Genomic DNA, 14,909 nt, shown 5'->3' on the forward strand with positions numbered 1-14,909 from the left:
GGTAATATTTACTTGATTTCCAAAGTTCTGAAAATATTAATTTTGAACAATTTTGCCTGTTTGTCATTGCTTTTGTACAGAAATGGACCTTTGGATGTTCTCTCTCTGCTGTTCCCACCGATGTGTGTGTGTGTGTGTGTGTGTGTGTGTGTGTGTATGCTACACTTCTTTTTAGTTTTAGAATGATAGTAGCCTAGAATGTTAATTTTGAGCCGGGCATGGTGGCTCACACCTGTAATCCCAGCACTTTGAGAGGCTAAGGTGGGCAGATCACAAGGTCAGGAGATCAAGACCATCCTGGCTAACACGGCGAAACCCCGCCTCTACTAAAATACAAAAAAAATTAGCCAGATGTGTTGGCACAGACCTGTAGTCCCAGCTACTCAGGAGGCTGATGCAGGAGAATGGCGTGAACCCAGGAGGCAGAGCTTGCAGTGAGCCAAGATTGTGCCACTGTACTCCAGCCTGGGCAACAGAGCGAGACTCCCTCTCAAAAAAAAAAAAAAAAAAAAAAAAAAAAAAAAAAAGCAGAATTGGCAAACCATTAGCTAGACTAAGAGGGAAGACCCAAATAAATAAAATCAGAGGTAGAAAAGGAGACATTACAGCTGATACTACAGATATTCAAAGGAACATCAGAGACTATTGTGACCAACTATATGCCAACGTATTGGTAAACTTAGAAGAAACGGACAAATTCCTAGACAGATACAACCTACCAAGATTGAGCCATGAAGAAAGAGAAAACTTGAACAGACCAATAACAAGTGACAAGATAGAAGTAGCAATAAAAAGTCTTCTTCCATCAAAGAAAAGCCCAGGACCTGATGAGTTGACTGCAAAATTCTACCAAATATTTAAAGAAGAACCAATATCAATTCCACTCAAACTATTCTCAAAAAAACTGAGGAGGAAAGAATACTTTCAAACTCATTCTGAGACCAGCATTACCCTGATGCAAAATCCAAAGACACATCAAAACAACAAGAAAAGAAAAATACAGAATAATGTCACAGATGAACACAGATGCAAAAATTCTCAAAAAAATCCTAGCAAACCAAATTCAACAACACATCAAAAAGATTGTTCACCATGATTAAGTGGGATTAATCCCAGGGATGCAAGAATAGTTCCTGTAGCAAGGGGTAGTATTAACGCCTGCCTCCCACATATTTTGGAAAGCTTAAATGAGATCCTTTCTGTAAAATGCTCAGCACAGGACATGGCAAACATTCAATCATGCTGTTATGACAAAGTGATGGGTATGTGGGCATCCGTGGGGCACTCGGGGAGCCAGGGCCACATTTCCTGCGGAAAAGAAAAACACAGTGACTGTCTTTCTATATTTGATGACCTGGGGAAGGAGGTATAGGTTTTCACAGTATCCCAGTGGGAAGAAACAGTACTGCAGGGGCAAATGCCACCATCAAAATGAAATGCTTCACCATCTACGAGGGACAAACAGCTTTTTATTACCAATTTCTCATAAGTGAAATCATAAAATCATGGAATGACAGAGCTAGATTGGGCCTTAGAAAGTAACTAGCGGGGTGATTTTCAGCTTATTTTATTCACAGGCACTTACCTCTAATGAAAACTTTGAAGAATCATAATTGCTAAATTTTATAAACTCTTCCTATGGGCTAGAAGTAGGTGCTCTGCAAACATGATTTATCCTTACAACTCTCCCACGAAGCAAGCACCGTTAGTGGGCCCATTTTACAGATAAGGCAACTGAGGTCATCTTGTTAGTAAGTGGCGCACTTGAAACCCAGTATGTAAAACAGAGAGGTGTGAATTATTCTGGGGATGTATGTATGGAAGTGCACAAGTTTACCCCATCTGTTCACGCACAGACACATACCTCCAGCTTTTCAACTACTCCTGCAGAATGCCCAAATCCAATTTCAAAATCAATTTTGCAAATCGAAGATGAGGCCCAGAGCTGCTCAGGGATCCACCCAGTAGCAGGCAGTGGCCAAGGCAGGACGTGGACACCATGGCACTCCAGTTCCTCCATAGACTCCTGCCAAGGTGACGAACAGTCAGTTTGGCCCCTCCTAGGGAGGACGGAAAAGGGGAGCTTTAACTGAGAGAAACCAGAGCAGCCACTGAAAAAAAATCTCTGCAGCACTGAGGCTCCACAGTTCTCAGACAGGAGCGATGAGGTCCTGCCTCCCCTCCCACTTTTCTTAATCCTCTTCAGTTCATAGCAGAGAGCAGCACCAAGGCACATCATTTATCACCACCATGATTTTCTTCCTAAAACACTCTTGTCTTCTAATCAAATCATGGCACCAATACATGGAGGTGGAGCTCGTGGTCTGCAGCAAGGGTGTTCCCCGTGTCCTTGGAGTAACCGCACTCAGTGGAAGAGGCGGAGGGTTAGGGCGCAGCTGACCAGGGAGACTGTGGGATGCCTGTCTTCTTTTAAGTTTCTATTTATTTAGTTTTGAATTTACATGCAGTAAAATCCACTTGTTTGGTATACAGTTCTAGGAGATTTGATGAAGGCGTAGAAACATAACCACCACAATCAAGATACAGAACAACTCCATGACCCCAGATGATTCCACCTGCTGCCTTTCTGTGGCCAGCCCTGCCCCCACTCATCTATTCTCCATCTCTGTTGCCTTTTCCAGAAAGAAAGGTTTCAGAATGAAACCACAGAGAAGGACATCTTTGAGTCTAGCTGCTTTCAGTGGCGTATGGCAAATCCATCAATCCTGTTGCACGCATCAACAGTGTGTTCCTGTTTATACTGAGTAGTGCTCCACTCCATGGATGTGCCATAGCCTGCTTATCCATTTGCCCACAGAGGAGTTCGGTTTAATCGGTTTTCAGTTTGAAGCCATTAGGAATAGAGCTGCTGTAAATATTTACATACTTAAAAAGTATAAACATCGTTTTCCTTGTTTCCGTTTTTTTTTTTTTTTTTACTTGATTAAACAGGTAGGTGGGATTGCTAATTTGGTAGATGTATGTTTACCTTGAAAAGAGGTCGTCAAACCACTTTCTAAAGTGGCTGCACTGCTCTGCACCGGCCCCTTCAGCGTGTGAGCTTCTGTTCTTTTGCATGCTAGCTGGGACTTGGTTTTATCAGATTTTTAACTTTACCCACTTGTGGTGGCATCACCTTGTAGACTGAATTGGCATTTCCCTAATGCCTGACAATGTTAATGCATCTTTTCATGTTCTATTTGCCATCAGCGTATCCTGTTTGAAGTGTCTTTCAAGTCCTTTGCCCATTTTCCTTTTTTTTTTTTTTTTTTTTTTTTGAGATGGAGTCTCGCTCTGTTGCCCAGGCTAGAGTGCAGTGGCCGGATCTCAGCTCACTGCCAGCCCTGCCTCCCGGGTTTACACCATTCTCCTGCCTCAGCCTCCAGAGTAGCTGGGACTACAGGCACCCGCCACCTCGCCCGGCTAGTTTTTTGTATTTTTTAGTAGAGACAGGGTTTCACCGTGTTAGCTGGGATGGTCTTGATCTCCTGACCTCGTGATCCACCCGTCTCAGCCTCCCAAAGTGCTGGGATTACAGGCTTGAGCCACCGCACCCGGCCCATTTTAAAAAACAGTCTTGGCCCGGCATGGTGGCTCTCATCTCTACTAAAAATACAAAATTAGCCAGGTGTGGTGGTGCACGCCTGTAATCCCAGCAACTCAGGAGGCTGAGGTGGGAGAATTGCTTGAACAGGGAGGCAGAGGTTGCAGTGAGCCGAGATCATGCCACTGCACTCCAGTCTGGGTGACAGAGCAAGACTCTGTCTCAGAAAAAAAAACAAAACCAACACACACACACACACACACACACACACACACACACAAATTTATTTTTTAGAGAAGTGTTAGATTCACAGCAAAACTGAGTGGAAGGTACAGAATTTCCCATATATCTCCTCCTCTTATAGTTACAAATTTCATAATTTTGCATTTTACACTTAGTTCTATGATACAGTTTGAGTTTACTTTTGTATTTATTACATATGGTTTTCTCATTATTTTAGCACCATATTTAAAGAGATTCTCCATCCTCCATTGATCTGTTCTTGCACCTTTGTCAAAAATCAATGGACCGTATTTGTGTGGGTCTCTTACTAGACTCTCCATTCTGTTCCACTGATTGATGTGTCTATTATTTTGCCAGTGCCAGACTGAGTGATTGCAGTGGCTTTAGAGTAAATCTTGAAATCAGATCATGTAAGCCCTCTGCGTTTCTTCTTTTTCAATTTCTACTTTTTGGCTATTTCCCCAGCCCTCTTTTAACTAGCGTAGTTCTGCTTTTATCTGCTTTATACAATCCACATCACTGGCCTGCAGAATACGCCCTGACTGACTCAGCCTGCATTCACATGGCCACACGATTCTCCAGCCTACTGGTCAACTCCACAGCAAGAACCCCCTTCTCTGGCCACATGTTCCTATCTTGGACAGTGAGCTTCCTGCCTGACGCAGCCTCTGTGTACCGCTTCATCCTAACTCAACTCTCCCAAGCCTACGACTGCCCCTCAAGCAACATCTCCACCAAGTCCTCTCTGACACCTTCACAACACAACCGTTCCCCCATCTCAATGCCTCTAAAGTGCTTATTCAGGCGCTGCTTGATCCCTTTATATGGATCTGAACCCTGGTAACCTGAGAATCACACGTGGGAACTGGTAAACTACAGAGTCTTCACACGCTGACCCTCTCTCTGAGAGTCTCTGTGGATGGGGCCCGAGATCCTGAATGTTTCACATTGACCGGATGATTGTGTGTCCGTCAGGGTTGGAACCTCTTCTCTGAAGGGCGTCCTGAGCTACTGGTATTGCTGGGTGTCTTTCTCATGGATCTGTGAACAGGTCTTGTCCCCGCTTGTGCATAGAGATCTTATCTTGCCTTCCGTGTTGTCCCAAACTCTTTTCATGCTCTTCTATTTTTTTGAATCCATATCTTTATAGATAGTTTTTTATTGAAAACTATGGTTGTTTCAAAACTATACAGCAGAGCTGAGTAGTTGCAATGGAGGTTGTATGACCCACAAAGCCAAAGACATTTACTATCTGGCCTTTTGCAGGAAATCCAACCGCTGTTCTGTCGTAGAAGGAGCAGTGATTCTCAATCCTGGTTGGGTAGCAGACCCCCATGGAAGCTCCCAGAGCTCCAGCCTACTGAATCCCACCCCCAAGGGGAATTGGTAAACTTTGAAAGTTCTCAGGGAGGCCCCCTTGCAGTCCACCCTACCTATGAGAATGACAGGCATGGGGAGGCTACTGAGGCCACCCTGCCTCTGCTCCTAACTTGCCTGTGACCTTGGGTGAGCCTTCGTGTCTCTCCACACTGCCATTTCTCATCAATAGAGGGGCTAATTGAAGTAAAGACTCTTGAAGGACCCCTTCAATGGGAGCACTCCGGAGTCCTGTATTCTGGTAGCATTTGTCATAAGTAGGTTATTTAATGTTGAGGTACCTGATATGAATGGCCTGCAGAATATGCCCCAACTATGCCTTCATCAAATCTCCTAGAACTGTATACCAAACGACTGAGTTTCACAGCACGTGCTCACTCTGTGCTCACTGTGTGTTCGGGACAACGACGATTTGGTAATGTGGTGGCTGTTTCCCTCCCAAATTCATACACTGAAGCCCTAACCCCCAGTACCTCAGAATGTGACTATATTTAGAAACAGGGTCTTTAAGCAGTTGATGACGTTAAAATGAGATCATTAGGATGGGCCCACATATGACTGGAGTCCTCATAAGAAGAGGAAATATGAACACAGACGGGCACAGAGGGACAGCCACTTGAGGACATAGGGAGAAGGCGGCCATCTGCAAGCCAAAGAGAGAGGCCTCAAGAGAAACCAGCACTGCCGACACCTTGATCTCAGACTTGAACCTCCAGAACCATGAGAAATAAATTTCTGTGGTTTAAGCCGCCCAGTCTGTAGTGTTTCTTAATAGAAGACCTGGGAAGCTAATACAGGGGGTTTGGCTGAAGAACAACAGTTGGATTTAAGACTGCAGTGTGCTGACCTCGGCTCCCAGAGTTAACCAGAGCAATTCCTCCTGTGTGACTGCTGGATGCGGCCCTTCCGCCAGCTCAGCACCTCCCTCGGGGTTGCACAATGCTTTGTCAGTCGAGCCACTAGCAAGTCCAGCCAGGTCTATTTGAAACGGTAAACAAAAACTCAGCCCCACACAATAGTGACATTTACTGCCCTCATGTTCATTCTCAGAATCTTCCACTGCAGTTGGAACATATTAGTCAGAGTCCTTTGAAAGCTGATGCAACGTGGGCCTGGAACTCTCAGAACAAGGCGTGATTGTGCTAGAACCGGATCGCAGCGCCAGTGTGCCTGGTGAGCCAATACCCACACCGCTGTCTGCCTGACTCGAGGAGAGGCCACAGCCCCCGCTTCCCCTTCAGCAACCTGATGGCAGGGGCCTCATTTCTGCTGCAAGTGAGCAGGCTGCCAGTCATTCTCATGCCTGCCCTTGTCTGCTAAATGCCAGAGTCGCAAATGTTCAAAGGCTGATCTGACCAGCATTCACTTCTATTTAGCACCACGTCTGGTCTGTGCTTCTGATCATCCTGCCTGCTCTGCCCCTAGGGTTTGTGGCTGGAGCTTACTTTCAAAGCTTTAAGATGTTTAGGATTTTTTTTTTTTTTTGAAACAGGGTCTTACTCTGTCACCCAGGCTGGAGTGCAGTGGGGCAATCACGGCTCACCCCAGCCTTGACCTCCAGCCTCAAGCCATGCCTCCCAAAGTCCTGAGATTATAGATGTGAACCACTGCGCTTGGCCAGGAAATTTCTTAGAACTGGGTTACACTTGTAATCCCATTCCCCAAAATTCCTTCTATCAAAAATAGGAGAAAAGGGGCCAGGCGTAGTGGCTCACACCTGTAATCCCAGCACTTTGGGAGGTTAAGGCAGGTGGATCACCTGAGGTCAGGAGTTCAAGACCATCCTGACCAACACGGTCAAACCCCCGTCTCTACTAAAAATGCAAAAATGAGCCAGGCATGGTGGTAGGCGCCTATAATCCCAGCTACTCAGGAGGCTGAGGCACAAGAATTTCTTGAATCCAGGAGGCAGAGGTTGCAGTGCCACTGCACTCCAACCTGGGTGACAGAGCCAGGCTCCATCTCAAAAACAAAAGCAAAAACAAACAAACAAAAAAAAAAATAGAGAAAAGGCCCTTGTGCTCTGGAGAAGGAAAGAGCCTTACTTCTTCTACAAAGCCTTTAGGGGAAGATTTCCTTTTACCTACACCCCATATTAAACACCCCAGTGTGACTTATTCTAGGGGCTGGATGAGCACCAGTGGTGTGAACAGCGCTCACCTTTACGTCTCCTCCCCACTGCTCCGTGCTGTTCACCATTCAGGTGGACCAGCATCTGGCATCGCAATAGCAGCAGGACAAGAACACAAGAAATGGAGAATTCCCCAAACAATGGTCTGGTTGTTTGGCCTTTCTTGTTATTTGAACTCCAAATAATTAAGGGATTTTTGTGTATATTTAAAACTGGCACTAGAAACAATACAATCTGAGAAAGTGACTTAACCAGATACTAATTTTGCTTTAGGAAAACCATGACAGCAAAAGAGCCAGACCATGTAAAATCTGTTTTCTGTTTGAAACGACTTTACTATAAAGAGCTGACTGGTTATGTGTCTCATGTCACGATGCTAATGAGACCAAAACGGAAAAAGAAGTAAGACCAAGCATGCCCACCTTGTTTTAATGGGTTCTCCGATAACTGAGAATAGGACCTCATTACCAACATGGCATGGTGTTTTTTGAAAACTTTACTGTTAAGCAGCATAAAGCCTCTTTCTTTCCATATAGGAAGTCAGCTCTTCCAGAGAAATATTGTGGTTGTCTTGGGACTTCAGGTGGCAACCAGAGCATCTCCTGGTACCCAGCAGGGCCAGAACCCAGTGACCCCACAACTTATAACATGGCAGCCCCCAAGTATTCCCCCAACATCCTGACAACTGAGAGGCCACTAGTATCATTTTCTTTTCTTCCTGTAGGCCACCTCTTCTCAAAGTGTGAACCTTCCATATGCCTGCATCAAAATCCCCTAGGGATGGGGGCTGGCAATGCAGATTCCCAGGCCCCTCCCACTCCTATGAAATAGACTGTCTGAGGGTGAACAAATAGAATCCTTAAAGGAAGCAGGACCATAAGTGGGGCAATCTGAATCTACAGATAAATAACACACTGAACACATCCATTCATCATTCAGTGTCTTTCACCTTCTGCCAACCATTAATGATTGAGTCAGAAAAAAATGCTATTATAAGCATTGAAAGAGACATAGGTCAGTACTTCTCAAAGTAAATGTGGTAAATGAATAATCTGTATCTTTATAAATTTCCAAGGCTCCGTGAACTAACATGTGGTACTACCAGGCTACTAAACAGCTCATGCCACACTCAACCTACCTCACATATCCAACAATACCCAATACCTAGTTTGGTATGTGTGTTCGGATGTCATGGTGATGTCAGATTACTGGAAACGTTTCTACACGTTTACTTTCAATTTCTATACTTACGTCTTGTTGTGGAAAGACAGCCAACAGTTCAAGAATCGACAGGAGTTTACAGGTCACACTTTGAGAAGCACTTCTATAAATGACTTAGATGCAAAGGAGGCAACTTCCACAGCACTGAGCCAAGAGACCTGGCTGAGAGGTGAATTGTGGCAATCATGGAAACAACACACTTACACTAATACCAGCTAGGATAATGCTCCTACTGGCCAAAGAGACTGGAAGGACAGGAAAGAAATGACCACCTAGAGAATAAATCCTGCGACTGTGTGGTAAGGGGACTGTGTTGCCATGAGAAGCAGATTTAAAAGCACCACAAAAAATGAACATATGTTAGCAGAGGTCAAGTAACTGAGCCAACACACAACGAATGAAGAGTCGAAGTGTCTTCAGCGTAGCAAAGAGGCACAGTGCATAAATATGTAAAATACAAAAGCCAGGGTGGAAGCGTAAAAGGTCAATGACTGAGAGCAGCATGTATAGCCAAAAACTCTATATATTAGAATAAAAGATGAATGACAGCTAGATATTACTAGGGCAGAGAACCAAGGGCCAAGAGATTTGTGTTCTAATACTAATTATGCTACTAACTTCTTGAACTTCTTGGATGATTTGAGAACCTCTCTAGGCTTCAAGGTTTATTTTTTGTTTGTTTGTTTGTTTTTTTGTTTGTTTGAGACAGGGTCTCACTATATGGCCCAGGTGAGAGTGCAGTGGCCATTCACAGGCACGATTCTGCTACTGATCAACACAGGAGTTTTGACCTGCTCCACTTCTGACCTGGGGCAGTTCATCCCTCCTCAGGCAACCTGGTGGACCCTGCTCCCAGGAGGTCACCATATTGAGTCAAACTTGGTGCAGACACCTGATCAGCATAGGACACTACAGCTCAGAACTCCTGGGCTGCTCGAGAGATCTTTCTGCCTCAGCCTCCTGAGTAGCTGGGACTACAGGCACAAGCTACCATACCTGGCTAGGTGGTTTTATTTCTCATTGAAAAGTAGGTGCAATTATTATTTTTGTGTGTCAACTTGACTGGGCCATGAGGTTCCAGATATTTGGTCAAATACTATTCTGGGTATTTTATGAGGGTGTTTTGGAAGAGCTTAACATTTAAATCAGTGGGCTCAGTAAGGCGGATGGCTCTGCCTAATGCAGTGGACCTCATCCAAAAATGGAAGGCCTGAATAGAGCAAAAAGGATGACCCTCCCCAAATAAGAGAATGCTCCTCCTGCCTGGCTGCGTTTGAAATATGATGCTGGGGTTTTTATTCCTTGCCTTTGGACTAGAACAACACCATTGGCTCTCCTGGTTCTCAGGTCTTAGGTCTTTGGACTTGGACTGGAAGCATGTCATCAACTCTTCAGGGTCTGCAGCTCACAAACTTCAGATCTTGGGACGTAGCCTCCATAATCACACAAGTCAATTCCTTATAACACAGACATAGACATAGATTAGATATAGATATAGACATAGATATAGATACAGATATAGATAGATGATATGGATATATGTATAGTATGGATATAGATATAGATGATACAGACATAAACATAGGTAGATAAAGAGAGGTATAGGTATAGGTATATATATAATCTCATATTGGTTCTGTTTCTCAGGAGAACCCTGACCAATACAGTAGGGATATAAAAGAAAACCCATAGGGGAAAAATATACTTGGCCTTGAGATAGGCAAGGATTTCTTGGGACACAAAAAGCAAAAAACATTTTAAAAGCAAATATTTAACTTTATCAAACTGAAAAACTTATACTCTCCAAAAGATGGTATTAAGAAAATGAAAAGACAAATTACAGATTGGGAGAAAATATTTGCAAAATTACATATCTGATAAAGAACTTGAATCTAAGAATATATGAAAACCCTTGTAATTCAAGAAAAGAATAAAGAAGAGGAGGAGGAGGTGGAGGATGGGGGAAGGGTTTGAAGGAAAGGAAAAGCCATTTTTTAATGAGCAAAAGATTTGAAGACTAACTTCACCAAATAAGATGGCAAATAAATACATTAAAATATGCTTAATACATTTAGTCACTCAGGAAATGCATGTTAAACTACATGAAATAACACTACACATTTACTAGAATGTATAAAATGTAGAAGATTGACCATGCCAAGTGTTGATATGAATGTGGAGGAACTGGAACTTTCACCCATTGCTGGTGGGTATGCAAAATGGTACAACCACTCTGAAAAATATTTTGGCACTTTATTAAAAGTTAAAACTACACTTAATATTTGACCCAGCAATCCCACTTCTAGGTATTTGTCCAAGAGAAAGAAAAGCCTATTTCTACTCAAAGGCCCATATGTAAATATTTATACCAGATTTATTCATAACAGCTCAAAACAGAAAACGATCCAAATATCCATCCACGGGTGAATTCCTACACATGCTGTGGTATATCCATTTCATAGAATCCTACTCAGAAATGAAAAGGAAAGGACTACAATCTCAGAACCAGGTGGCTGCAAATCAAATGCATCATGTGAAGTGAAAGAAGCCAGCACAAAGAACACTGTACTGCATGTTACATTTCTATACCACTCCAGAAAACACAAAACTAGGGTGAAGGAAAGCTGGTCAGTAGCCACCAGGCACTGAGAGTAGGCGGGGTAACTGACGCATGAGGGAAATGTCAGAAATGATGGAAAACTTTCCTACCTCAATTGTGGTAGTGGTTATACAAGGCATACATTTATCAAAACTCATCAATCTCTCCACTTCAAAAGAGTGAATTTTAGTGTATGTCAATCATACTTCAATAAATTGACTTGAAAGTTTGGGTTTAATTGAATCCGTTGACCAACAAGTTTCCCTCCAGTGTTGAAGACCTGTGTTTCTACTGTCGGGCCCACTCTGTTCTCCACAAGATGCACCTCCACTGCCACCACCCCCACTGTAAATGGATGCTTTATTCTTCAGATGTTACAACAGACATAAGCCAGAGCCACTCATGTCTTCTCTGTACCCAACTCAAGACCATTCTAGAAAATGCTCCCTTTGGCTTCTCCAACCTTTTCCATGGTTCTCTTGGGTGCTCCTATTCTATGAACACAACCTCCCCCATGATCTCAGACTGGGTTCCCTCGGAGTTGTCTCCCTGAAGAACCAGCTGTCCCAACGCCCCAACAGAAGTCTGCTCCTTTTCCTCACACTATGGGACCTCAGTCTGGATGTGGAGATGATGTCTTCACAACTCCTCCTCCTCCAGCCTCTGGGGAAAGTCCATGTGGCTTTGACACCATGCAACCACTATTTTTCATCCCTTACCCCCTTATTCCCTTTGCTTACCAAAGCACCGGCAGTGGACCCTCACTGTGCTGAACCAGACGTGGTCTCTACCTCGGGTGCTGCTGGACTCTTGAGTAATTCAACTCCCTCACAAGCTTAGTGTCCAATACCTCTCAACCACATGAACTCCTCATCCCTAATCACCTTCACCTCTGCTCCTTTTCAGCTTCTGACTTCATGGTCATACTGAAGACCCTGGACCACCCAGGAATGTTGAATCTGTGATATCACAAATTAAAACTTCCATCTCTGATTGTAATTTCCTGTTCTGTCAGGTCATTGCCTTCATCGTTCTTAGTTCTACCGTGTTCTCTGAATGTCCCACCCACCACCTGCTCTACTCTCTCCCAATCAAGTAGCCCATCTGGAGTCCTGCACTCCTTGGAGTCCGTGCCCCAACACACCCCACCCCCATCTCCTTGACAATGACCCACCTCCCTTGTGTGGTTGTGTGTCTGTCCCACCTGCTTCACAAACTTCAACCAGCTCAGTCCTTGCCTACCCTCACTTTATACTATAAAATGTGCCAAAGTGACTTTGCTAATTTGAGCTGTTATAACAAATTACCACAGACTGGGTGGCTCATCAACAAATTTATTTCTCATGGTTCCAAAGACTGGAAAACCAAGTTCCGGGTGCCAGTTTGGTCAAGATTTGGTGGGGTCTCTTTTCTGGGTTGTAGAAGGCCAACTTCACCTTGAATCCTCACATGGTAAAAAGAGGGCAAGAGCTCTCTGGGGGTTGCTCTAATAAAGTCACTAATCCCATTCACCAGGGCCCACTCTCATGACCGAATCACCTCCCAAAGGCCCCACTTACTATTAATAATACCATCACCGTGAAGGTTAAGATCAAGATACAAATGTTAGGGAAAACTCCAACTTTCAATCCACTGCACGGAGCAGCAGGGTCACCAAAAGTTCAGGGTCACCAGCCTCCAATGGGATCCCAAATCTGATCAACAGTTTGAGGAATCTCTCACACAAGGCACTGTGAGCTGGAAGTTTTCAGGAAATAGGGAAGAAGGTGGTATCACAGCAACACAGACAGCTTGGGCTGAATGTGAGAATTCCCTATGGCCAGGCGTCCTTTGGAGCTCACCTGAGTGCCTTCCTCCGCAGTGAGCAGCCTGCCTTCTGCAGCATTGCACCCGATCCCTGATTGCCTCCATGAAGAGCATCTTCAGCTCCTGAGGAGCATGCACGTAGGAGGCCCTCAGGGGACTACTTTCTCTCTGAAAGTGACTGTCCACATAGTTCCTCAATGAAACATAGACCAACACCATTGCCATCCCTCTGAGAAATTATCCTGCAGATATTAAAATATTTTTTAAATGACTACTCTTGCTTATATCTGCCTAAACACTGCATGAGGGGTTGGTGACAGATGAGAGAGAAGCAGGACTACCTCTTTATTTGCCTCATCCATCCCTTACCTAGCACCTGGCATTGTGCTGTGGACCTGGCAGGCACTTAGGGAAATGTGTTGGATAAATAGAGAGATGAATAAATGGATGCACAAACAACTAAGTGAGTGTGACCACCTCATGGAAGCTGCTGTGGTTTTAAACTATGTCCACGAATTCTTCAGGACCCCTCCCTTCACGGGGGGAGCCCAGCTCCCTCCCCTTCAGTGTGCAAGGCACTTCGAGATTCACTTCTGACAATTAAAATGTGGTGGAAGTGCCGATGTGTGACTTCTGAGATAGGATTAAAAGACCTCTGGCTCCCTCCTTCCTCTCTTTTTCATATTGCTTGCTCTGGAAGAAGCCACCTGCCATGTCATGAGGAAGCTCAAGTAGCCCAGCAGAAAGGCCCATGTGGCAAGGAGCCAAGGCCTCCTGCCAACAGCCATGGGTGTTAGCCATGGTGGAGCTTTCAGATGACTGCAGCCTTGGCTGACACTTTGACTCATGGAAGACCCTGAGCCACAGCCACCCAGCTAAGCCTCTGCCAGATTCCTAACCCATAGAAAATGTGAGACAATAACTGGTTGTTGCTTAAACTGCTAACTTGGGAGTAAATTTGTTTTTGTAGCAATAGATAACTAACACAGAAACTAAGTGAGGAAATGATAAAAGGATAGTACAAAGTTCGGAGAAGGAACAGGCCAACACCAAGAATAAGCCATTCCTTCAGCTATGCTAGGAAATTTTGCCAATCCCAAGGGAAGTGGGAATTATACCTGGATTACCCCTTCTCCATGTGCCTAAAGCAGTTTACAAGCCGCCACTATGCCATGATACCATTCACCCATGCTGTGCTTTAACATTTCACAATCCCGTCATTCCTTACTGAATTCCAAGTTGAAGAACTCCATTCAGATGTTATTACACTGGGTCATCTGCCAAGCTATTTGCGACACAGTCGGGACCCAAATGAAAATTGTGCTTGGTTTTCACAATTCCATGGAAACTAACTCCAATCTCCATATTTCTCTTTTCCCCAAATAAAATGAGTAAATACATCTTTTGTGATGAAAGAACTTCAGAAAGAATGGTGAAAGGACAGAAAGCACTCAGATTTGGCATGCTAACTGTGCTTTCTTCACATCTACTCATGACTGAGTTCCCTTCCTCTTCTCCCTTCCACTCGGTCTCAGACGCAGAGGTACATGCAAGCACTCATCCTTGCCCATGCGGTTTGTCACTCCCAACTGGAGCAGAAAGCAGTGCTTTTAGGAGTGGTTTTGATAGAATGTTCCTCCCAGTTTCTTTTCTGCCAGTCTTTTGGAAGGCTCTGGAAAGCCTGAGGAATCCGTGCTTCTCTGTGGAGGCAGCTGTCCTTGCTGATACTTTACAATTTGACCACATCAGAGATTCACAGATGGTCTTAATATCTTATCAGCGTGAGCACCCCATTGCACAACCTTTGATCTCCAGGATATCAACCCTGTACAGAGGCTCTGTCAAGCCCTGTCTTAGCCAATGCTCGTGGGCAAGAGCTGATTATTGAAAACCTTAACATTCACATCTCTCTCTCAATGTCTTTCATTTCTTTATTCACACCACACTTATTTTAAGGTAAAAAAAAAAAAAAAAAAAAAAAAAAAAAA

This window comes from Rhinopithecus bieti, unplaced genomic scaffold (assembly GCF_001698545.2).
Source record: "Rhinopithecus bieti isolate Rb0 unplaced genomic scaffold, ASM169854v2 scaffold_3734, whole genome shotgun sequence".
NCBI classification, from domain to species: Eukaryota; Metazoa; Chordata; class Mammalia; order Primates; family Cercopithecidae; genus Rhinopithecus; species Rhinopithecus bieti.